Raw genomic sequence first — 26,162 nt, forward strand, 5'->3', positions numbered from 1 at the left:
CAACTTCAATCAAAATGAATGGTCACAAATCTGCTCAAACACATTCAAAATGACTAAGAATTCAAGCATGCAATTAATACAATTCAAAATTCTACACAGAACTCATTATACGGGACACAGGATGTTCAAGATGGGTCTGTTACACTCACATATCTGTTCACACTGTACTGACAACATGATTGACAGCTACTACCATGCCTTATGGTCTTGTCCACCTGTCCAGAGATTCTGGCTCCAGGTATGTAAAGATCTGTCAGACTGGTTTAAATGTAATATCCCTGCAAACCCCAAATTGTGCCTATTGAGTCACTTAGGTGAAAATAACATAGGGTTTAATTTAGCAAAACCAATCCTCAGCAGCCTGTGCATTGCAAAGAAAACTATCCTTGTGAACTGGAAAAGCAAACAGAATCTGTGTATCCAGCAGTTTAGAAATCTGTTATTAGATTACATCAGCATGGAAATGATGTCTGCCTCCTCAAAGGATCAGTCAGCTGAATTTCACTCTCTCTGGTCTCCTGTGATCAGCTCCATCACTTAGTGTAGGGGGGAAAGTGTGACCTCATCCCGCTCGGGGCTGGGGAGTGGCTGGGTGGCTCAGGTGGCTATGGGTCTGGGGTGGACCCCTGGACGGGGATCTTGGCTGCTTCATTACTGGGGGGGCTAGGTTTCCAGACCTGGCGGGAGGCCTTGGGTTGATCAATGGTTGGAGTTGCCTTTTGGCGGTGGGGCGAGGTCGCTGGCGGGGGCTGGATCGGCGGGTATTGGCTCCGTGACGGGTGGCCGTGCCGCTGTGGGGTGGGCGGGGTGCGGGTCCTGGGCTCCGGTGCCCGGGGCTGTCCCCTGCTTCTCGGGGATGGCGGGTCGGCCCTGCCGTGGGGGGGTTGGGCTGACCTGGACCTGCCGCTGCAGTGGGGGCGGGTCCGTGCCCTGGTGCCCGGCAGAGGGACCCGGGCCCAAGATAGTTGAGGATGGGGGGGTGCCTGTGTATATATGGGGTGTGTATGGAGGAGTGTAGTGGTACATGAATGTATGGGGGGTGGGGGGGTGGGGGGGGGGATTGTGGGAGTGTGTTGAGGCATGTATGTGTGGGGGTGTACGTATGAGGGAGTGCGGTGGTGTATATGCGGGGTGTGTATAGAGGATTGTAGCGGTACATGAAGGTATAGGGGGTGAGGGGTGTGTGTATGCGGGAGTGTGTGAGGGGTGTTGGGGTGGAGGTTTAGGGGACTGTGATAGTACATGAGTCTGTGGGGTGTAGGAGGTGTGTGGTGGTTTATATGTGGGGGGTTTATGGGGAGTGTAGTGGAGCATGAGTTTGTGGGGGGTAGGGTTGTGTGTAAGGGGGAGTGTGTTAGGGCATGTAGGTGTGGGGGTGGAGGTTTTGGGGCGTGTGATAGTACATGATTGTGTGGGGGGTTGGGGTTGTGAATGAAGGAGTGGGTGGTGTGTGTGTGTGTGTGTGTGTGTGTGTGTGTGTGGGAAGGGGTAAGGGCTTGTGTGTGGATAATCTGGTGTTAAATGCATGGGAGATAGGGGTGTGTATATAGAGGAGTATTGAGATGCATGTGTATGGGGGGTAGTGGCCCGTGTGTAGGGGGGAGTGGGGGGGTGCATGTGTATGTAGGTGTATAGGGGGGTGAAGGGTCATGATTATGAAGGGGGTAGGACTTCAGTGAGAGAAGTGGGGAGTTGTGGCGGTTTGTTCTAGGGTAGGTAGAATGAGAAGGGGTGTTTTGTGATGGGCAGGGGGGTGAGTGGGATGTAGGGTTTTGGAGGTGGACTAATCTTTTGGCCGTGTATCTGTTAGAATGGGTGTGTATGTGTATAGATGTATGTGTGGGTCTGTAGGTGTGCATGTGTGTGTAGATGTGTGTGTATACCAGGCTGATGGTGAGGGGGTGTGAATGTGTTGGTGTGTAAAGGAGAAGGGAATGCAACGTGTCTCTGGGTGGGGGCGTCTCCTAGGGGTGTGGGGGCGGTGAGCCCTTGGTCTGTCTCTCCTTCTCCCGCCCCTCCTCTTCTTTGCCCCCCCCCCCCACTTTTGCACGTGGTTTGTTGGTGCCTTCTGGGGCCGGTGGCGGCTCCTTTATTGGGGTTGCTGAGGGCCCTGGTTGTTGGGGCAGCTGCCCTTGGCCTGTCCTGGCCTTCGGGGGCCCCAGGAATGGGGGACGTGCCTCGTGCCGCAGGTGGCTCATCTTCTTGAGGGAGGCGCGCTTCCCTCGGGACCTAAATCCCCGGACCCCCCTCCTTCCCTTCTTCCAGCACACACAGGCAGGGCGTTGGGAGGTGGACACCTTGATCTGGATGGTGAGAGAGGCCATCAAGGTGGTTTCGATCGCTGCACCCAGCATCGGTTCACCTCCCAGTTTTAATTACACTTAGTCAACATAACACAAAAAAACACACACTGACAACACATGGACATATTTTGGGGGGCGGGCCATGCAGTGTGCGGTGGGCGGGGCTGCTTTGGTGGTCCCGCTCCCAACATGATGTGGTTACTTCTTCCCAATTTTAATTGCAAACAACACACACTTCACAATCATTCATAAGCTGGGAGGGAGGGGGTGACAATGGGGTCCTGCCACGCCCCTATTTCTGGGGCTGTGCCGGAGGAGTTTGGGCGGGGGAGTGGTGCTGTTCAGGGGGCCTGGGTCTGGGCTGGCCTGGCGGGGGTGGGAATGCTGCTGGCCCTGGGTGGTGCTGGATCGGCTGCATGTGTGGGGTGGTGGGGGGGGGCGTTGACGGGGGTGGGGGGTAGTTGTGGGGCCCTGATCGGGGCCCTCCTATCCCCTGCTCCCCCGGGGGTATCTCACAGGGGACACGTTGGGAAAGAAAGGTGAGGGCGTGCATGAGCCAATGGATGAAGTGGTGAATGAATGTTAGGGTAGAGGGGGGGTGGGGGGATCAGGGTGAAAGAATTTAGGAAAGTGGATGGCCGCTGGGATAGGAGGAAGGGGGGGTGTATGCAGATGGGTGGGGGTGCGTATGTGGGGTTATGTTGGTGGTACGGGGGAGTGATGGGGTGGGTGTACAATGAGGACTGTGAATGTGGATAGAGGGGTGTAGGGAGGTGTGTGTGTGTGTAGAGTGGGGTATGCGTGTATGGAAGAATGGGTGATTATAGAGGGAGCAGGGATGTGTGTGTGAGGGGGTGTGTGTGTATAAAGAACGGGGGTAGGAGAGTGTGAGTTTGAGCGTGTGTAAGAGAATGGGTGTATAGGGTGTGTTTAAGGAGGAAGTGTGGATGCGTGTGGGTGTGGGTGGGGGTAGGTGGGTGGGTGCATGTGTGTGTGTGTGTGTGTGTGTGTGTGTGCACATGTGTGTGCGTGTGTGTGCACATGTGTGTGCGTATGTGTGTGTGTGTGTGTGTGTGTGTGTGCGTGGGTGCGTGGAGGGTCTTGGTGCTCGGGGAGCGCTACTGGTGCGCTGGGGTGCGGCCTGGCTGCCGCTCGGTGGCGGTCTGGGGATCCCGGCCCTCCGTCGGTGTGGGCTGGGCCCTCTGCCTGCGGGGGTGGGGGGTTGCTTCTGGGCTCTTGGGGCCGTGGGGCCCGCGCTCTGTCTGCCCTGGGTGGCCGGTGCCCGGCGGGGCCGGTCCTCGCTGGTCCGGGCCTGCTGGGGCCTGTTCCCCCTGACTGCGGGGGACTCTGGCTGGGACCCCCCTCTGCCTCCTCCTGGGTCGGTGCATGGCTGGCTCCAGGGTGGGGCGGTTGGGGTCTGCGCCTGGGGATGGCTGCCAATGGCCCTGGTCTCGGGGGTACTCCTGGCGTGCCTCTTGCCTTTGTGTGGGAAGGGTCACACTGGCATGATCACCTTTTCCGGAACACGTTCCACTCTGCATGTTCTGCATGTGACACAGTCACCGAGTCGTCACGCAGTTTTATTCACTAACAGCAGCTAGTTTTCTCATTTATGTTTGTTTCTCATTTATATTTAACTTTTTAGATTCATAGTTTAGTTACTATGATCTAAAGTTGGCTTGTATGTGTATGTATATGTGTTAATACTGGCAAGTGCGTATATGTTTGTACGTATGTATGTGTGTGTATGTGTGTGCATAGAGGTGTGTGTGTATATGTATGTATGTGTATATGTATATGTGTACATATGTATATATATGTGTATATATATATATTATGTGTATACGTGTGTGTATATGTATGTGTATGTATGCGTATGTATGTGTGTGTATATGTATGTGTGTGCCTGTATGTGTGTATGTATACATCTGTAGGTTGTTTTCTTTCTTTTTGTTTTTGGATTATTTTTTAGTTGTTGTTTTTTTTTCTCCCTTTTCTCTCCCTTTATCTCTTTCCCTTTTCTTATGAGGTGTTTTTTCTCCTTTCTCTTTCTGTCTTTTGTCTGTCCTCTCTGGTCCAGCAGTACAAACTCTACAATTCAAACAACAATACAAAATAAACATAGAAATAAAATAAAAATTCAGAAAGTCAAGGGGATCATTATATCTATAAAGCTTCCCTTGGCAAAGAAAATTTGCTCAGCAGAACACAGCATCCAGACGATCATTCTGCTTGCCTAAATGCTGGACAAGACAACAAAAAAAAAAAAAAAAGAATTATTCTCCAAATATCCCACACTGAAATGGACGTGCAAAAGCTTACAGCACCTGGTTTTCCCAGGCGGTCTCCCATACAAGTACAGACCAGGCCCAACTCTGCTAGGCTTCTGAGATCAGACGGGATCGGGCGTTTTCAGGGTGGTGTAGCTGTAAGCGTCAGACTGGAAGGGAAATTGTATTTTTATTGCTAGTCTAAAGGAATAAATATGGCACCAGGATGGACCACAACAAGAAGTGACATCACACACGTTTATGACATTTGAATTGTGCTCCAGAAATTACATACAAAGATCAAACAGTGACTTATCAAAGACTACTATGACATCATAACGGAATTATTCTCCAAATATCCTGCACTGAAATGGAAGTGCAAAAGCTTACAGCACCTGGTATTCCCAGGCGGTCTCCCATTCAAGTACCGAGCAGGCGCAACTCTGCCAGGCTTCTGAGATCAGACGGGATCGGGCGTTTTCAGGGTGGTGTTGCTGTAAGCGACAGACTGAAATGGAAATTGTATTTTTATTGCTACTGTAAAGGCATAAATATGGCACCAGGATGAACCAGAACAAGAAGTGACACCACACACGTTTATGACTATTGAATTGTGCTCCAAATATTACATACAAAGATCAAACAGTGACATATCAAAGAGTACTATGACATCATAACAGAGTTATTCTCCAAATGTCCAACAATGAAATGGACGTGCAAAAGCTTACAGCACCTGGTTTTCCCAGGCTGTCTCCCATTCAAGTACTGACCAGGCCCAACTCTGCTTTGCTTGCGAGATAGGGCGTTTTCAGGGTGGTGTAGCTGTAAGCGTCAGACTGGAACAGAAATAGTATTTTTATTGCTACTGTAAAGGCATAAATATGGCACCAGGATAAACCAGAACAAGAAGTGACACCACACACGTTTATGACTATTGAATTGTGCTCCAAATATTACATACAAAGATCAACAGTGACATATCAAAGAGTACTATGACATCATAACGGAATTATTCTCCAAATATCCCACCCTGAAATGGACGTGCAAAAGTTTACAGCACCTGGTATTCCAAGGCGGTCTCCAATTCAAGTAGTGACCAGGCCAAACTCTGATTCGCTTCCGATATCAGGCATTTTCAGGGTGGTGTGGACGTAAGCTTCAGAATGTAATGGAAATTGTATTTTTATTGCTAGTGTAAAGGAATAAATATGGCAACAGGATGAACCAGAACAAGAAGTGACATCACACACGTTTATGACTATTGAATTGTGCTCCAAATATTACATACAAAGATCAAACAGTGACATATCAAAGAGTACTATGACATCATAACGGAGTTATTCTCCAAATGTCCCACAATGAAATGGACGTGCAAAAGCTTACAGCACCTGGTTTTCCCGACCAGACCAGACACAACTCTGCTTCGCTTCTGAGATCAGAGGAGATCGGGCGTTTTCAGGGTGGTGTGGCCGTAAGCGTCAGAATGAAACGGAAATTGTATTTTTATTGCTAGTGTAAAGGAATAAATATGGCACCACGACAAGAAGTGACATCACACACTTTTATGACATTTGAATTGTGTTCCAAATATTACATGCAAAGATCAAACAGTGACATATCAAAGAGTACTATGACATCATAACGGAGTTACTCTCCAAATGTACCACAATGAAATGGAAGTGCAAAAGCTTACAGCACCTGGTTTTCCCAGGCGGTCTCCCATTCAAGTACTGACCAGGCCCAACTCCTCTTTGCTTCCGAGATCAGACGTTTTCAGGGTGGTGTGGCCGTAAGGGTCAGACTAGAATGGAAATTGTATTTTTATTGCTAGAGTAAAGTCATAACTATGGCACCAGGATGAACCACAACAAGAAATGACATCACACACTTTTATGACATTTGAATTGTGCTCCAAATATTACATACAAAGATCAAACAGTGACATATCAAAGAGTATTATTACATCATAACTGAGTTATTCTCCAAATATCCCACACTGAAATGGAAGTGCGAAAGCTTACAGCACCTGGTATTCCCAGGCGGTCTCCCATTAAGGTACTGACCAGGGCCAACTTGTCTTTGCTTCCAAGATCAGACGTTTTCAGGGTGGTGTGGCCGTAAGGGTCAGACTGAAACGAAAATTGTATTTTTATTGCTAGTGTAAAGGAATAAATATGGCACCACAACAAGAAGTGACATCACACACTTTTATGACATTTGAATTGTGTTCCAAATATTACATGCAAAGATCAAACAGTGACATATCAAAGAGTACTATGACGTCATAACTGAGTTATTCTCCAAATGTACCACAATGAAATGGAAGTGCAAAAGCTTACAGCACCTGGTATTCCCAGGCGGTCTTCCATTCAAGTACTGACCAGGCCCAACTCCTCTTTGCTTCTGAGATCAGACGGGATCGTGCGTTTTCAGGGTGGTGTAGCTGTAAGCGTCAGACTGGAAGGGAAATTGTATTTTTATTGCTAGGTTGGAGGAATAAATATGGCACAAGGATGAACCAGAACAAGAAGTGACATCACACACTTTTATGACATTTGAATTGTGCTCCAAATATTACATACAAAGATCAAACAGTGACATATCAAAGAGTACTATGACATCATAATGGAATTATTCTCCAAATACCCCACACTGAAATGGAAGTGCAAAAGCTTACAGCACCTGGTATTCCCAGGCGGTCTTCCATTCAAGAACCGAACAGGCCCAACTCTGCTAGGCTTCTGAGATCAGACGGGATCGGGCGTTTTCAGGGTGGTGTAGCTGTAAGCGTCAGACTGGAACGGAAATTGTATTTTTATTGCTAGTGTAGAGGAATAAATATGGCACAAGGATGAACCAGAACAAGAAGTGACATCACACACTTTTATGACATTTGAATTGTGCTCTAAATATTACATACAAAGATCAAACAGTGACATATCAAAGAGTACTATGACATCATAATGGAATTATTCTCCAAATACCCAGCACTTAAATGGAAGTGCAAAAGCTTACAGCACCTGGTATTCCCAGGTGGTCTTCCATTCAAGTACCGAACAGGCCCAACTCTGCTAGGCTTCTGAGATCAGACGGGATCGGGCGTTTTCAGGGTGGTGTAGCTGTAAGCGTCAGACTGGAACGGAAATTGTATTTTTATTGCTAGTGTAGAGGAATAAATATGGCACAAGGATGAACCAGAACAAGAAGTGACATCACACACTTTTATGACATTTGAATTGTGCTCTAAATATTACATACAAAGATCAAACAGTGACATATCAAAGAGTACTATGACATCATAATGGAATTATTCTCCAAATACCCAGCACTTAAATGGAAGTGCAAAAGCTTACAGCACCTGGTATTCCCAGGTGGTCTTCCATTCAAGTACCGAACAGGCCCAACTCTGCTAGGCTTCTGAGATCAGACGGGATCGGGCGTTTTCAGGGTGGTGTAGCTGTAAGCGTCAGACTGGAAGGGAAATTGTATTTTTATTGCTAGTGTAGAGGAATAAATATGGCACAAGGATGAACCAGAACAAGAAGTGACATCACACACTTTTATGACATTTGAATTGTGTTCCAAATATTACATACAAAGATCAAACAGTGACATATCAAAGAGTACTATGACATCATAATGGAATTATTCTCCAAATATCCCACACTGAAATGAAAGTGCAAAAGTTTACAGCACCTGGTATTCCCAGGCGGTCTTCCATTCAAGTACTGACCAGGCCCAACTCCTCTTTGCTTCCGAGATCAGACAAGATCGGGCGTTTTCAGGGTGGTGTGGCCATAAGCGTCAGACTGGAACGGAAATAATATTTTTATTGCTACTGTAAAGGCATAAATATGGCACCAGGATGAACCAGAACAAGAAGTGACATCACACACGTTTATGACATTTGAATTGTGCTCCAAATATTACATGCAAAGATCAAACAGTGACATATCAAAGAGTACTATGACATCATAACGGAGTTATTCTCCAAATGTACCACAATGAAATGGAAGTGCAAAAGCTTACAGCACCTGGTATTCCCAGGCGGTCTCTCATTCAAGTACCGAACAGGCCCAACTCTGCTAGGCTTCTGAGATCAGACGGGATTGGGCGTTTTCAGGGTGGTGTAGCTGTAAGCGTCAGACTGGAAGGGAAATTGTATTTTTATTGCTAGTGTAAAGGAATAAATATGGCACAAGGATGAACCAGAACAAGAAGTGACATCACACACTTTTATGACATTTGAATTGTGCTCCAAATATTACATACAAAGATCAAACAGTGACATATCAAAGAGTACTATGACATCATAATGGAATTATTCTCCAAATACCCCACACTGAAATGGAAGTGCAAAAGCTTACAGCACCTGGTATTCCCAGGCGGTCTTCCATTCAAGCACCGAACAGGCCCAACTCTGCTTTGCTTCCGAGATCAGACGAGATCAGGCGTTTTCAGGGTGGTGTGGCCGTAAGCGTCAGACTGGAGCGGAAAGTGTATTTTTATTGCTAGAGTAAAGGCATAACTAAAGCACCACAACAAGAAGTGACATCACACACTTTTATGACATTTGAATTGTGTTCCAAATATTACATACAAAGATCAAAAAGTGACATATCAAAGAGTGCTATGAGATTATAACAGAATTATTCTCCAAATGTACCACAATGAATTGGAAGTGCAAAAGCTTACAGCACCTGGTATTCCCAGGTGGTCTCCCATTCAAGTACCAAACAGGCCCAACTCTGCTAGGTTTCTGAGATCAGACGGGATCGGGCGTTTTCAGGGTGGTGTAGCTGTAAGCGTCAGACTGGAAGGGAAATTGTATTTTTATTGCTACTGTAAAGGCATAAATATGGCACCAGGATGAACCAGAACAAGACGTGACACCACACACGTTTATGACTATTGAATTGTGTTCCAAATATTACATGCAAAGATCAAACAGTGACATATCAAAGAGTACTATGACATCATAATGGAGTTATTCTCCAAATGTACCACAATGAAATGGAAGTGCAAAAGTTTACAGCACCTGGTATTCCCAGGCGGTCTTCCATTCAAGTACCGAACAGGCCCAACTCTGCTAGGCTTCTGAGATCAGACGGGATCGGGCGTTTTCAGGGTGGTGTAGCTGTAAGCGTCAGACTGGAACGGAAATTGTATTTTTATTGCTAGTGTAGAGGCATAAATATGGCACCAGGATGAACCAGAACAAGAAGTGACACCACACACGTTTATGACTATTGAATTGTGCTCCAAATATTACATACAAAGATCAAACAGTGACATATGCAAGAGTATTATGACATCATAATGGAATTATTCTCCAAATACCCCACACTGAAATGGAAGTGCAAAAGCTTACAGCACCTGGTATTCCCAGGCGGTCTTCCATTCAAGTACCGAACAGGCCCAACTCTGCTAGGCTTCTGAGATCAGACGGGATCGGGCGTTTTCAGGGTGGTGTAGCTGTAAGCGTCAGACTGGAAGGGAAATTGTATTTTTATTGCTACTGTAAAGGCATAAATATGGCACCAGGATGAACCAGAACAAGAAGTGACACCACACACGTTTATGACTATTGAATTGTGCTCCCAATATTACATACAAAGATGAAACAGTGACATATCAAAGAGTGCTATGAGATTATAACAGAATTATTCTCCAAATATCCCACACTGAAATGGACGTGCAAAAGCTTACAGTACCTGGTATTCCCAGGTGGTCTCCCATTCAAGTACTGACCAAGCCCAACTCTGCTTTGCTTCCGAGATCAGACGAGATCAGGCGTTTTCAGGGTGGTGTGGCCGTAAGTGTGAGACTGGAAGGGAAATTGTATTTTTATGGCTAGAGTAAAGGCATAACTATGGCACCACAACAAGAAGTGACATCACACACTTTTATGACATTTGAATTGTGTTCCAAATATTACAAGCAAAGATCAAACAGTGACATATCAAAGAGTACTATGACATCATAATGGAATTATTCTCCAAATACCCCACACTGAAATGGAAGTGCAAAAGTTTACAGCACCTGGTATTCCCAGGCGGTCTTCCATTCAAGTACTGACCAGGCCCAACTCCTCTTTGCTTCCGAGATCAGACAAGATCGGGCGTTTTCAGGGTGGTGTAGCTGTAAGCGTCAGACTGGAAGGGAAATTGTATTTTTATTGCTACTGTAAAGGCATAAATATGGCACCAGGATGAACCAGAACAAGAAGTGACCACACACGTTTAAGACTATTGAATTGTGTTCCAAATATTACATGCAAAGATCAAACAGTGACATATCAAAGAGTACTATGACATCATAATGGAATTATTCTCCAAATACCCCACACTGAAATGGACGTGCAAAAGCTTACAGCACCTGGTATTCCCAGGCGGTCTCCCATTCAAGTACCGAACAGGCGCAACTCTGCTAGACTTCTGAGATCAGACGGGATCGGGCGTTTTCAGGGTGGTGTAGCTGTAAGCGTCAGACTGGAACGGAAATTTTATTTTTATTGCTACTGTAAAGGCATAAATATGGCACCAGGATGAACCACAACACGAAGCGACATCAGACAAGTTTATGACATTTGAATTGTGCTCCAAATATTACAAACAAAGATGAAACAGTGACATATCAAAGAGTGCTATGAGATTATAACAGAATTATTCTCCAAATATCCCACACTGAAATGAACGTGCAAAAGCTTACAGCACCTGGTGTTCCCAGGTGGTCTCCCATTCAAGTACCGAGCAGGCGCAACTCTGCTAGGCTTCTGAGATCAGACGGGATCGTGTGTTTTCAGGGTGGTGTAGCTGTAAGCGTCAGACTGGAACGGAAAATTTATTTTTATTGCTAGTGTAAAGGAATAAATATGGCACAAGGATGAACCAGAACAAGAAGTGACATCACACACTTTTATGACATTTGAATTGTGCTCCAAATATTACATACAAAGATGAAACAGTGACATATCAAAGAGTACTATGACATCATAATGGAATTATTCTCCAAATACCCCACACTGAAATGGAAGTGCAAAAGCTTACAGCACCTGGTATTCCCAGGCGGTCTTCCATTCAAGTACCGAACAGGCCCAACTCTGCTAGGCTTCTGAGATCAGACGGGATCGGGCGTTTTCAGGGTGGTGTAGCTGTAAGCGTCAGACTGGAAGGGAAATTGTATTTTTATTGCTACTGTAAAGGCATAAATATGGCACCAGGATAAACCAGAACAAGAAGTGACACCACACACGTTTATGACTATTGAATTGTGCTCCAAATATTACATACAAAGATCAAACAGTGACATATCAAAGAGTATTATGACATCATAATGGAATTATTCTCCAAATACCCAACACTGAAATGGAAGTGCAAAAGCTTACAGCACCTGGTATTCCCAGGCGGTCTTCCATTCAAGTACCGAACAGGCCCAACTCTGCTAGGCTTCTGAGATCAGACGGGATCGGGCGTTTTCAGGGTGGTGTAGCTGTAAGCGTCAGACTGGAAGGGAAATTGTATTTTTATTGCTACTGTAAAGGCATAAATATGGCACCAGGATGAACCAGAACAAGAAGTGACACCACACACGTTTATGACTATTGAATTGTGCTCCCAATATTACATACAAAGATGAAACAGTGACATATCAAAGAGTGCTATGAGATTATAACAGAATTATTCTCCAAATATCCCACACTGAAATGGACGTGCAAAAGCTTACAGTACCTGGTATTCCCAGGTGGTCTCCCATTCAAGTACTGACCAAGCCCAACTCTGCTTCGCTTCCGAGATCAGACGAGATCAGGCGTTTTCAGGGTGGTGTGGCCGTAAGTGTGAGACTGGAAGGGAAATTGTATTTTTATGGCTAGAGTAAAGGCATAACTATGGCACCACAACAAGAAGTGACATCACACACTTTTATGACATTTGAATTGTGTTCCAAATATTACATGCAAAGATCAAACAGTGACATATCAAAGAGTACTATGACATCATAATGGAATTATTCTCCAAATACCCCACACTGAAATGGAAGTGCAAAAGCTTACAGCACCTGGTATTCCCAGGCGGTCTCCCATTCAAGTACCGAACAGGCGCAACTCTGCTAGACTTCTGAGATCAGACGGGATCGGGCGTTTTCAGGGTGGTGTAGCTGTAAGCGTCAGACTGGAACGGAAATTTTATTTTTATTGCTACTGTAAAGGCATAAATATGGCACCAGGATGAACCACAACACGAAGCGACATCAGACAAGTTTATGACATTTGAATTGTGCTCCAAATATTACAGACAAAGATGAAACAGTGACATATCAAAGAGTGCTATGAGATTATAACAGAATTATTCTCCAAATATCCCACACTGAAATGGACGTGCAAAAGCTTACAGCACCTGGTGTTCCCAGGTGGTCTCCCATTCAAGTACCGAGCAGGCGCAACTCTGCTAGGCTTCTGAGATCAGACGGGATCGTGCGTTTTCAGGGTGGTGTAGCTGTAAGCGTCAGACTGGAACGGAAAATTTATTTTTATTGCTAGTGTAAAGGAATAAATATGGCACCAGGATGAACCAGAACCAAAAGTGACATCACACACATTTATGACATTTGAATTGTGCTCCAAATATTACATGCAAAGATCAAACAGTGACATATCAAAGAGTACTATGACGTCATAACGGAGTTATCCTCCAAATGTACCACAATGAAATGGAAGTGCAAAAGCTTACAGCACCTGGTATTCCCAGGCGGTCTCCCATTCAAGTACAGAACAGGCCCAACTCTGCTAGGCTTCTGAGAACAGAGGGGATTGGGCGTTTTCAGGGTGGTGTAGCTATAAGCGTCAGACTGGAAGGGAAATTGTATTTTTATTGCTAGTGTAAAGGAATAAATATGGCACCAGGATGAACCAGAACAAGAAGTGACACCACACACGTTTATGATTATTGAATTGTGCTCCCAATATTACATACAAAGATGAAACAGTGACATATCAAAGAGTGCTATGAGATTATAACAGAATTATTCTCCAAATATCCCACACTGAAATGGACGTGCAAAAGCTTACAGCACCTGGTGTTCCCAGGTGGTCTCCCATTCAAGTACTGACCAGGCCGAACTCTGCTTTGCTTCCGAGATCAGACGAGATCAGGCATTTTCAGGGTGGTGTGGTCGTAAGCGTCAGACTGGAACGGAAATTGTATTTTTATTGCTAGAGTAAAGGCATAACTATGGCACCACAACAAGAAGTGACATCACACACTTTTATGACATTTGAATTGTGTTCCAAATATTACATGCAAAGATCAAACAGTGACATATCAAAGAGTACTATGACATCATAATGGAATTATTCTCCAAATACCCCACACTGAAATGGAAGTGCAAAAGTTTACAGCACCTGGTATTCCCAGGCGGTCTTCCATTCAAGTACTGACCAGGCCCAACTCCTCTTTGCTTCCGAGATCAGACAAGATCGGGCGTTTTCAGGGTGGTGTAGCTGTAAGCGTCAGACTGGAAGGGAAATTGTATTTTTCTTGCTACTGTAAAGGCATAAATATGGCACCAGGATGAACCAGAACAAGAAGTGACCACACACGTTTAAGACTATTGAATTGTGCTCCAAATATTACATACAAAGATCAAACAGTGACATATCAAAGAGTACTATGACATCATAATGGAATTATTCTCCAAATACCCCACACTGAAATGGACGTGCAAAAGCTTACAGCACCTGGTATTCCCAGGCGGTCTCCCATTCAAGTACCGAACAGGCGCAACTCTGCTAGGCTTCTGAGATCAGACGGGATCGGGCGTTTTCAGGGTGGTGTAGCTGTAAGCGTCAGACTGGAACGGAAATTTTATTTTTATTGCTACTGTAAAGGCATAAATATGGCACCAGGATGAACCACAACACGAAGCGACATCAGACAAGTTTATGACATTTGAATTGTGCTCCAAATATTACAAACAAAGATGAAACAGTGACATATCAAAGAGTGCTATGAGATTATAACAGAATTATTCTCCAAATATCCCACACTGAAATGGACGTGCAAAAGCTTACAGCACCTGGTGTTCCCAGGTGGTCTCCCATTCAAGTACCGAGCAGGCGCAACTCTGCTAGGCTTCTGAGATCAGACGGGATCGTGCGTTTTCAGGGTGGTGTGGCCGTAAGCTTCAGAGAGGAGTGGAAACTGTATTTTTATTGCTAGAGTAAAGGCATAACTATGGCACCACAACAAGAAGTGACATCACACACTTTTATGACATTTGAATTGTGTTCCAAATATTACATGCAAAGATCAAACAGTGACATATCAAAGAGTACTATGACATCATAAAGGAGTTATTCTCCAAATGTACCACAATGAAATGATAGTGCAAAAGCTTACAGCACCTGGTATTCCCAGGCGGTCTTCCATTCAAGTACTGACCAGGCCCAACTCCTCTTTGCTTCCGAGATCAGACTAGAGCGGGCGTTTTCAGGGTGGTGTGGCCGTAAGCGTCAGATTGAAACGGAAATTGTATTTTTATTGCTAGTGTAAAGGCATAAATATGGCACCAGGATGAACCAGAACAAGAAGTGACATCACACACATTTATGACATTTGAATTGTGCTCCAAATATTACATACAAAGATCAAACAGTGACATATCAAAGAGTACTATGACATCATAATGGAATTATTCTCCAAATACCCCACACTGAAATGGAAGTGCAAAAGCTTACAGCACCTGGTATTCCCAGGCAGTCTCCCATTCAAGTACCGAACAGGCCCAACTCTGCTAGGCTTCTGAAATCAGACTGGATCGGTCGTTTTCAGGGTGGTGTACCTGTAAGCGTCAGACTGGAACGGAAATTGTATTTTTATTGCCACTGTAAAGGCATAAATATGGCACCAGGATGAACCACAACAAGAAGTGAAATCACATACTTTTATGACATTTGAATTAATCTCCAAATATCACATAAAACGATCAAACAGTGAGATATCAAAGAGTACTATGACATCAGAACGGAATTATTCTCCAAACATCCCACACTGAAATGGACGTGCGAAAGCTTACAGTACCTGGGATTCAAAGGGCGGTCTCCCATTCAAGTACTGACCAGGCCCAACTCTGCTTTGCTTCCGAGATCAGACGAGATCAGGCGTTTTGGGGGGGGGGGGGGGGGGGGGGGGGACTTTTAATATTGAAATTCAATAAATACAATAAAACCAGTATACACAGCACAGAACAACAAAAAAAAAAAATACTAACACTATATACAACACAGACACAATCACGTAAAACAAAACTAACACATATGGGTTATTTACAATACTCACAATTACAAGAAAAACAAGACAACACATACAAGGAAATTTAAAGGAAAACATGAGGCAGAGGGAACAGACAACAGAACACTAGACAGTGATATATATATATATATATGTTTTTTTTTCTTTATTTTTCCTTTTTTGTGTTGATTTTTTATTGTATTTTTTTTTTTTTTTTTTTTTTTTTTTTAATGTTATCTTGTACTGTTCATTGAAAGTGCTTAGTGAGTCCAAGTTCCTAGGCAAAAGAGTCCGGGATGGGCTGAGCAGATGAGGGGGCAGTGAGTCCGTGATTGCCAGGATGGAAGTCTTTAAACCGTTTAAATGGTCATGGCCAGAGTGTCATTCGGATGGATGGAGAAAAGCGACTGATTGGGGGTAAAGGTAGTGATGAAGCGATGCTCCTTAGCCGAGTGCAGGTGACGTAGGTGGACGGTGAGGAGACGGGTGAAGATGGGCCAGTGGCGTGCGGTGCGGTGGTCAAAGTGGTGGATGTTCCTGACGATGTAGATGGTATACCGGGCTATGGACAGCATGAGATGACAGAGGTGGCGGTTTTCCCCAGAGCGGCTGATGGAGGGCCCAAAGAGGAGATGCCATGGTTCCTGGTCGCCTCCCCCAAGAGAGGCTGGCGTTGGGAGTCTCCAAGACAGTCTCCGGGCGAGCAGATCCTGCACCCGGGTCCAGAAGGGGCGGACGGCCGGGCACGTAATGAAGAGGTGATGGAGATCCTCGTAAGACCCACCACACACCGGACAATCTCTGCCATACCTGTCTGGGTATATAGTGTGCAGTGTAGCGCGTGTGTAAATCAGTCTATGTTTCAATTTGAACTCAAAATTTGCGAGCTGGGGTGAGGTGTACCATTGGAATGTCGTGGCCCAGATGGGTGTGATGTCATGAGTAGGCTATGAACGGGACCAGGCATGTTCAACTGCAGGAGCCCTGACCACACGAGCCAACAGTAACCGGTAGAAGGTGCGAGTGTGCAGGGAGGTGAAACGCCTGACTGAACCATCAAAATGTATATCAAAATCAAGGGGGGCGAAGCCCACATCAGGAGGCGTGCCACCTGTTAGCAGGGCGCCCCACCATCTGAACAGGTACTCTTTAAATGAGTTTAACAACACCAAAACTGATTTTCTTCTAAACACCACTCTCGACATGACAAATTTTCTACGGACAAATTCAATGTTCCAATCCCCAAAAGGTGAAAAAATATCCTTTACAACTGTTAACCCAGCTCTCTCCATACACTCTCCCATCATCTTTCTCCTCTCTTTGGAGGGAGAAGAGAGGAGGTCTGGATTGAATCGGAGAGGCATTTTACACAAATCAATCCATGAACCAGGAACTGCCACAGCAAAAGGCCTCAAAGCGGCCCACGCCTGCAAGGCTTCCCTTACAAAGTTCGGGAGGACCCCGAGCACTGGGCTGGGGGGCAACAGACAAAGATTAAATGCACCAAAATTATTCAATACGCTCAGATCCATCAAGAAAAACTCCTTCCAGTGAGCCCGACAGACTGGATCCAGAAATTTCCTGAGCACCTTCAGTCTCAGTGCCTGTTTTTTCAATACTAGATCAATTAAATTCAGACCTCCCTTATCAACATCATTGATCATTACATTGTGTGCGACCAAACAACGACTGTTACCCCAGAGAAGCTTGGATAAAATGACAGAAATTCGATTTGCACAGTCCCCGGGCAGCTCGCTCACACCTAGAGCATGGGTCAATTTCGACAGACATAAAGCATTCACTACTAAAACTCTACCTCTTAGTCCCAAATTCCTAAATTTTAAGAAATTCAATTTAGCTACTAACTTTTTAACTAAATCTTCCCACATTTTCCTATTTGATTCTACACCATCTTTACCTACAAGCACCCCTAAGACCCTGTACGTGCTCCCCGCTTCCTGAAGATGCACTGACAAAGGCTGAGGAGTTACGCTACCACAAAATGCAACAGAAGTTTTTTCAAAGTTCATTTTTGCACCCGAGGCCAGACCATAAATTTTCAACACGTGCAAGGACGCCTCAAGACTTTCGGTATCTCGCAAAAATAAATTCGTGTCATCTGCAAACTGTAGCACCTTATACGCAGCTCCTTCCGGGGAGAGTATGCCCCTGACACTACACTCTGACATCAACATGGCAGCCAGAGGCTCAGCCACGAGGCTATAAAGAAAAGCAGAGAGGGGGCATCCCTGACAGATAGAACGCCTCACAGGAAAAATATCTGTCATCGCACCATTACATTTCACCTTACTAGAAGCAGATCCATACAATAATCTTATCCAATTAACAAAATTTGAACCAAATCCCATTTTTTCCAATACAGCAAATAGAAAGCTATGCTCCACTCTATCAAACACTTTATTAAAATCTACGCTTACATGAATACCACCTGTTTTATGCATCACATTTAATAAATATTTTATAGACAAAATTGAGTCCGAGATGTCCCGGCCAGGGACACTGTAAGCCTGGGCAGATAAAACAACCGACTCCATTACACCTCTGATACGGCCCGCTAAAAGTTTGGCAAGAATTTTATAATCCACATTCAATAAGCTGATTGGCCTGTAATTTTCCAATTTATTTCTGTCTCCCTTCTTAAAAGCAAGGGACACTACACTCAAAGCAAAGGAGCTTGAGGCTCTCCCCTCTCTCTCCATCTCCTGAAAGAGTCGAAGGAGAATAGGCGCCAGCCTGGATGCAAAGCACCTGTAGAATTCACTGGTGAGCCCATCCTCACCTGGGGCTTTGCCAGTACTGAGGAGCTTTACTGCAGATCTGACCTCCTCTAACACAAGAGGCGCATCACACGCCTCAGCCTCAGCATCTGACAACCTGCCACTTAAAGAATTGACCACCTCATCTAAACGATTTACTAAGACACCCTCCGAACTAAACAAAGCACCATAGAACTTTCCCACAACACCCAACACATCATCAATATCTGACATCTCCTCTCCCTCACTATTTATCAGTTTTTCAATATACATTTTTTTTTTGCCTCACCTTCTCCATTGCGAAGAAAAAACCTGTAGATCTTTCACCCTGCACAGTATACTGCGCTCTTGCACGCAGCATGGCACCTCCACATTTAGAGATCTCAATATTATCCAGTTGAGCTTTAACTTCTAAATATTCAGGATTTACTGGACCACTAGTAAAAGCTGACCTACTCACAATGTCCCTCAGCCTATGTTTTAATTGAGTCTCCTCTGCCTTTAACAACCAGTTCTTCTGTTTGCTAAAATTTATTGAAAGGCGCTTTATTCTCTCCTTTGCCTCTTCCCACCAGTCCACAATTGACCCAATACATTCCATTTCCATATCAAAAGAATCAAAAAACCTATTCATCTTTTTGCAATAATTCTCATCTGCAAGCAAAGAATTATTTAAAATCCACAACCCCCCCGTTCGCTGCCCTTTAAAAGGGCTAAAATCTACTCGCAGTGGAGAATGGTCGCTTAACCAAGTGTCATCATAGAAAACTGAGGCCGTTCGCCTCAAGAAGCCCTCAGACATCAAACATAAATCAATACGGGACTGTTTTAACACCCCTAAGACAACTTGCCGTCTGGAAAAAACTCTTGTTGAAATTCAGAGCTCTCCAGCCTTCAATCATACCATATCGGGACATAAGGTCCAACAAGTGCGTCCTAGACACGTCATTTCTATACACATTACTAACACTTAAGTCTATTTTCGTAAGGGCTACATTGAAATCACCAATAACAATAGTTCCTAAAGTAACATAAGTAAAGACAGAGGAAAAAAGAATCTTCCTTTCCTGCTCCTCATTCGGAGCATAAATATTGATAAGCCTAAATGCAAAAGGCTGGACAAAATCAACAACAACAAAAGCACCTCCAGGATCCGCATGGACCAGTGTGGGCGTCCCAAAAAAGTCAGTTTTTACAATAGTAGCTACACCACGCGAAAGTGCAGAGCCAAGAGCACAAAAGACAGTTCCCACGCCCATTGCCTGCACCGCACGCACATGAGATGGCTCCCAATGAGTCTCCTGGACACACAGTACACCCCAGCTCAATGAGTGGAGCGCACTGTGCATGCGAACGGGGCTCCGCAGCCCACCTGTGTTAAGGGACACAAGGGAAAAAGCCATGAGCATGAGGGAGAAAGAGGTGCACACAACAAACATCATTTAGACTTTTTAGAAATCTCTTTCCCATCACTATCACTTAGCCTTTTATTAGACTGCACTTCCAGAACCATCGGGAATACCTCAGCAGCTCCAGACTCCCCAGAGCTGGATGAAACAGTGGGGGACGCGCCAGAGGCCGGTGTACTGGGCATAGGGACACGGGACTGATCCCGGGTCGCGCCGCCCGCACCACGTGCACCACGCCCCCGAGACCTGCTCCGTTCCCCAGCCTCATTGACTGCCTTTTTTTGAGCCAGTGTCCTGCTCAGGCTGAATGTCTCCTCCTGAATAGTTGGCTGCGCACTCTCAGTGCTCTCTCTGCGCTCTCCCAGTCTAGAGAATTGGGCCACAGCTGGCACCAACCTCTCTCCTTCAGAGGTAAAGTGAGGAAGCAGCCCACCACTCAACCTCCTCCCGAGTTCGACCGCCCCCACTGTGGCCTTAGGAGTGAGGTCTTCACAGGCCTCCTCCCCTTGGTCAGGAGCAGAGCACGCGCCCCCCCCCCCCCCCCCCCTTCCCAGGCGCCTCAGTACCAGACAAGATGGAGTTTGGAATTACATCCAAGGAGTCAAAAGTGACCAAAGGCTGTGAAGTAGGGCTGGAGTCGTCAGCCGCCTGAACCTCCTCCTGAAATGCACCACCCTGCTCTGCTTCACTCCCACCACTTTCCCCCCCGTGACCCCCGTCCTCATCAGAATCCAACTCACTGCACACACACAGATGCAGGAATGCACGGCAGTCCCTGCACCTTCGCGCCCTCGGCTCCACACACTCACGAGCATAGTGTCCCTGTTTTCCACAATTATTACACAGAAAGTCTGGACAATCACGCAAAATATGGTCAGGCTGCAAACACCCCCTGCACACTCGCACCTGTCGGTCATGTATAACCCGAAAGTAATCCGGGCCTGCAGCTGTGTTGAAGCGGACAGAGTATGGCAGAGACTGTACAGTGTCAGTGAATCTTACCTTCACGTACCGCGTCCCGTCCGCCACAGTTGTCCCCGGCCACATTCTCCGCCGCACCTCAGAGACTGCAGAGACTCCCCAGGAGAGGAGCTTTGCAAGAATCTCCTCGTCCTCAATGTAAGCCGGCAATCCCATGAAGGATACGACCAGCTCATCAATGGAGACGTCACGGGCGTGAACCCTGGCCTCTCCGACGCGAAAACCATCCATCAGCCGCTCCTTTGCTTTTGTGCAGGTGACTGTCAGTTCATACTTTAGCTTGGTAATCTGTCTGCAAGCAATGATTTGTCCACAAACTTCTTTAGCCGCTCTCATGAGCACAATAGGCACCATTTCCTCCACACCCTCAATGTCCGGCACAACAGTTAATTCCTTGTCATATATCCGGTTCCTCTCACTCACATTAAGACCATCCATGTTTTTGTTTGTCCATTAACCAAAGGAGTAGTCCAGGGGCGAGCAGGGTTCGAAGCCATGATTTCCGCCCAAAGAGCCAAGGCTCAAAAAGGGAGAAACCAAAATCACTCCTCCACAGCAGGAGTGCTGGGAGGAGGAAAAAAACACCAAAAACAAAAAGGGGAAACCAAAATAAAAAAGGAAACAAAAGATAACAGCCACACAAAATAACAGCACCTCTCCACTTTCCCTCCAAAACACTTCCTCGTTAGGACACACCCACTGGGCGTTTTCAGGGTGGTGTGGCCGTAAGCGTCAGACTGGAGCGGAAACTGTATTTTTATTGCTAGAGTAAAGGCATAACTATGGCAGCACAACAAGAAGTGAGATCACACACTTTTATGACATTTGAATTGTGTTCCAAATATTACATGCAAAGATCAAACAGTGACATATCAAAGAGTACTATGACATCATAACGGAGTTATTCTCCAAATGTACCACAATGAAATGGAAGTGCAAAAGCTTACAGCACCTGGTATTCCCAGGCGGTCTCCCATTCAAGTACCGAACAGGCCCAACTCTGCTAGGCTTCTGAGATCAGACGGGATCGGGCGTTTTCAGGGTGGTGTAGCTGTAAGCGTCAGACTGGAATGGAAATTGTATTTTTATTGCTACTCTTAAGGCATAAATATGGCACCAGGATGAACCAGAACAAGAAGTGACACCACACACGTTTATGACTATTGAATTGTGCTCCAAATATTACATACAAAGATCAAACAGTGACATATCAAAGACTACTATGACATCATAACGGAGTTATTCTCCAAATGTCACACAATGAAATGGACGTGCAAAAGCTTACAGCACCTGGTTTTCCCAGGCGGTCTCCCATTCAAATACTGACGAGGCCCAACTCTGTTTCACTTCAGAGATCAGACGAGATCGGGCGTTTTCAGGGTGGTGTGGCCGTAAGCGTCAGAATGAGACGGAAATTGTATTTTTATTGCTAGTGTAAAGCAATAAATATGGCACCAGGATGAACCACAACAAGAAGTGACATCACACACGTTTATGACATTTGAATTGTGCTCCAAAAATTACATACAAACATCAAACAGTGACATATCAAAGAGTACTATGACATCATAACGGAATTATTCTCCAAATATCCCGCACTGAAATGGAAGTGCAAAAGCTTACAGCACCTGGTATTCCCAGGCGGTCTCCCATTCAAGTACCGAACAGGCCCAACTCTGCTTTGCTTACGATATCAGACGAGATCAGGCGTTTTCAGGGTGGTGTGGCCGTAAGCGTCAGACTGGAACGGAAATTGTATTTTTATTGCTACTGTAAAGGCATAAATATGGCACCAGGATAAACCACAACACGAAGCGACATCAGACAATTTATGACATTTGAATTGTGCTCCCAAAGTTACAAACAAAGATGAAACAGTGACATATCAAAGAGTGCTATGAAATTATAACAGAATTATTCTCCAAATATCCCACACTGAAATGGACGTGCAAAAGCTTACAGCACCTGGTGTTCCCAGGTGGTCTTCCATTCAAGTACTGATCAGGCCCAACTCTGCTTTGCTTACGATATCAGACGAGATCAGGCGTTTTCAGGGTGGTGTGGCCGTAAGTGTCAGACTGGAGTGGAAACTGTATTTTTATTGCTAGAATAAAGGCATAACTATGGCAGCACAACAAGAAGTGAGATCACACACTTTTATGACATTTGAATTGTGTTCCAAATATTACATGCAAAGATCAAACAGTGACATATCAAAGAGTACTATGACATCATAACGGAGTTATTCTCCAAATGTACCACAATGAAATGGAAGTGCAAAAGCTTACAGCACCTGGTATTCCCAGGCATAAAATGAATCAACTGTTCATTCTGAGTGTTTGAAAGGTCAGCAAGACTACCCCAACAATAAGCACTTACTGTCTTCCAAATATCAAGTCAGTGCCTGTGTTAAGGTCATTTTGCAGACCAAATCCTGAAAAACACCATTTGGATCAAACGCTCAAAAGAGAGATAGAAGCACTTATGGACACTATTCAGCATCAGTGTGTCTGTTTGAGGGATTCTCCGTGCAATATCTTCATCAGCTAGCGTTGGTAGAGTTTGTCTTTTTCAACCGTCCCAAAAGGAAGCACTTCCTGATTTAAAAAAAAAAAACAGTTAATGCTCATGTTGGGCCCATAGCAAGGACTGTTCATCAGACCTCTTTCTTCCATGAAGTCCAGAGCAGCTCTTCTTCCATGTTGTTTCTCACATGCATTTTTCTGATGAGGCTTGTCCAACTTTTATCCTGAATGCTTCCACAAACTCCACCTATTTCTTCCACAAGTTTCTATGATGGGGGTATTGCCCATCAGACGGTCCATCAAGGAACAATGCTGTCATGAAGAATGCAAAACATTAGGTGTTGATCATTGGTCAGTTAGCTTTCAGTCTGTTTACTTCATGAAGATTTGGAACAGACAAGGACACAGTTCTGTGTAACTTTTAGCTGGGCACTGTTAAAATATTATTCAATTCAAGATAAAACCTGGATTCAATCCTACTTTCAGATCAACAAGAGTCTGAATCCATAATGGATCCTGAAAGGATGTCTTTCCACTGTGAGGAAAATGTGCAGGTTTTTCTCAAGTCAGGACAGAAAGACAACCCAACTTTCAAGCACTTTCCAACAATTCCTTCAAAGAAAGTGCATAAAGTTGAAGTATATCTCATACTGAAATTTCCAAAGACATATATGGCTGGAGAAGACAAATGTCCAGAGGACATATAACTACCCCAACAAAAAGCACTTACTGCAGCGAGAAACAAAGTCAGTGTTCGTGTCGGGGTAATTATTCTGAACAGATATATAAAGCGTCGTGTGAATCCTGGAAAGCAATCTGTTGAATATAAACTATGCTTTATTTTCAATTTTACTTTGCATTGTGGACATTGTCACAACCAAGACAACCCCAAAGAGAAGCATTTGTGAAGAAAAGAATCAACAGTGGTTCCTTTGAGGTGATCTGAGAGTGATTTAAGACAACATGATCAATCAGCTTTCAATCAGTTTACTTCATGAAGATTTGGAACAGACAAGGACACAGTTCTGTGAAACTTTTAACTGGGCACTGTTAAAATATAATTCAATTCAAGATAAAACCTGGATTCAATCCTACTTTCAGATCAACAAGAGTCTGAATCCATAATGGATCCTGAAAGGATTTCTTTCCACTGTGAGGAAAATGTGCAGTTTTTCTCAAGTCAGGACAGAAAGACACCCCAACTTTCAAGCACTTTCCAACAATTCCTTCAAAGAAAGTGCATAAAGTTGAAGTATATCTCATACTGAAATTTCCAAAGACATATATGGCTGAAGAAGACAAATGTCCAGAGGACACATAACTACCCCAACAAGAAGCACTTACTGCAGCGAGAAACAAAGTCAGTATTTGTGTCGGGGTAATTATTCTGACCAGATATATAAAGCGTGAAAGTGAATCCTGGACTGCAATCTGTTGAATATAACCTATGCTTTAGTTTCAATTTTACTTTGCATAGTGGACATTGTCACAACCAAGACAACCCCAAAGAGAAGCACTTGTGAAGAAAAGAATCAACAGTGGTTCCTTTGAGGTGATCTGAGAGTGATTTAAAACTAATCATGATCAATCACACTAATATCGTACTAATCATACTAATATGATTTATTTTAATACATAATTTAGAAAATGTATTGCTGCTGTTGCTAAACAACACTAAGTAAGTTTCAAGTTCTATACTGACATCATCTGAATGGGTGGGGCTGATTTCTTGCTTTGATGCTCTGTGACATCATTATGATACCTTTTATACACATACAAGAGGCAAGTTTCCATCTGCAGATCCTGACTACGAATTGATGGACGACATCCACAATGACTACCTCCTGCATTATTTTCCAGCTTATTTCCAGGATAACGGTAAGTGTATCTCTGCCAAGTACTTCCGTGATGAGGATTAGCTGGGATTGCTGATGAAAATTCATGAACAAAGTATGAAACAAAAATACAAGATCAACATTTGGAGTCACAAGACAGAAATCTCACTGGAATACCATCTTTCTGCAGCCTTGTGGAAGCTAGAAGCAAGAGTGTGCCTGTTTGAGGGAGGCTTCATGCAAAATCGTCATCAGCTAGCGTCGGTCGAGTTAGTCTCTTCCAACCATTTTGACTGAATTTCGCTAACGTCACACGTGATGTGAAGGATACACAAAGGGTGGGACTCAAACCTGTGCGTGCAAAGCACAATGGATTAGCAATCCATTGCCTTAAACACTCGGGCACCTTGTCCTCCATCCTGTACATTTGCTGTCTGAAAACATTCTTGTACATTAGTTAGTTCTTCATGTACATACTGTGACAACACCAAAACTGAGAAGCAAAAGATGACTAATTAACTGGAAGCGAGTTAACGCAACTGAAAAAAACTGAGTTGAAGTTGACATCACACAGTAAGAGTTGAGGTCAAATCATTGCCAGATATGACAAAATGGTATCCGACAAACATAGATCTGGCGCATGATTGAGTTAGTAAGAGTTAGCATCTCAGTTTACTTTGCGAAGGGGAATTAGCTCAAGTGGTAGAGCGCTCGCTTTACATGTGAGAAGCAACAATGTCGGTCTTCTCCACAAGATTTTTACTAGCCCTTGTG

The sequence above is a fragment of the Telmatherina bonti genome (assembly GCF_933228915.1).
Source record: "Telmatherina bonti genome assembly, chromosome: 11".
Lineage (NCBI taxonomy): Eukaryota > Metazoa > Chordata > Actinopteri > Atheriniformes > Telmatherinidae > Telmatherina > Telmatherina bonti.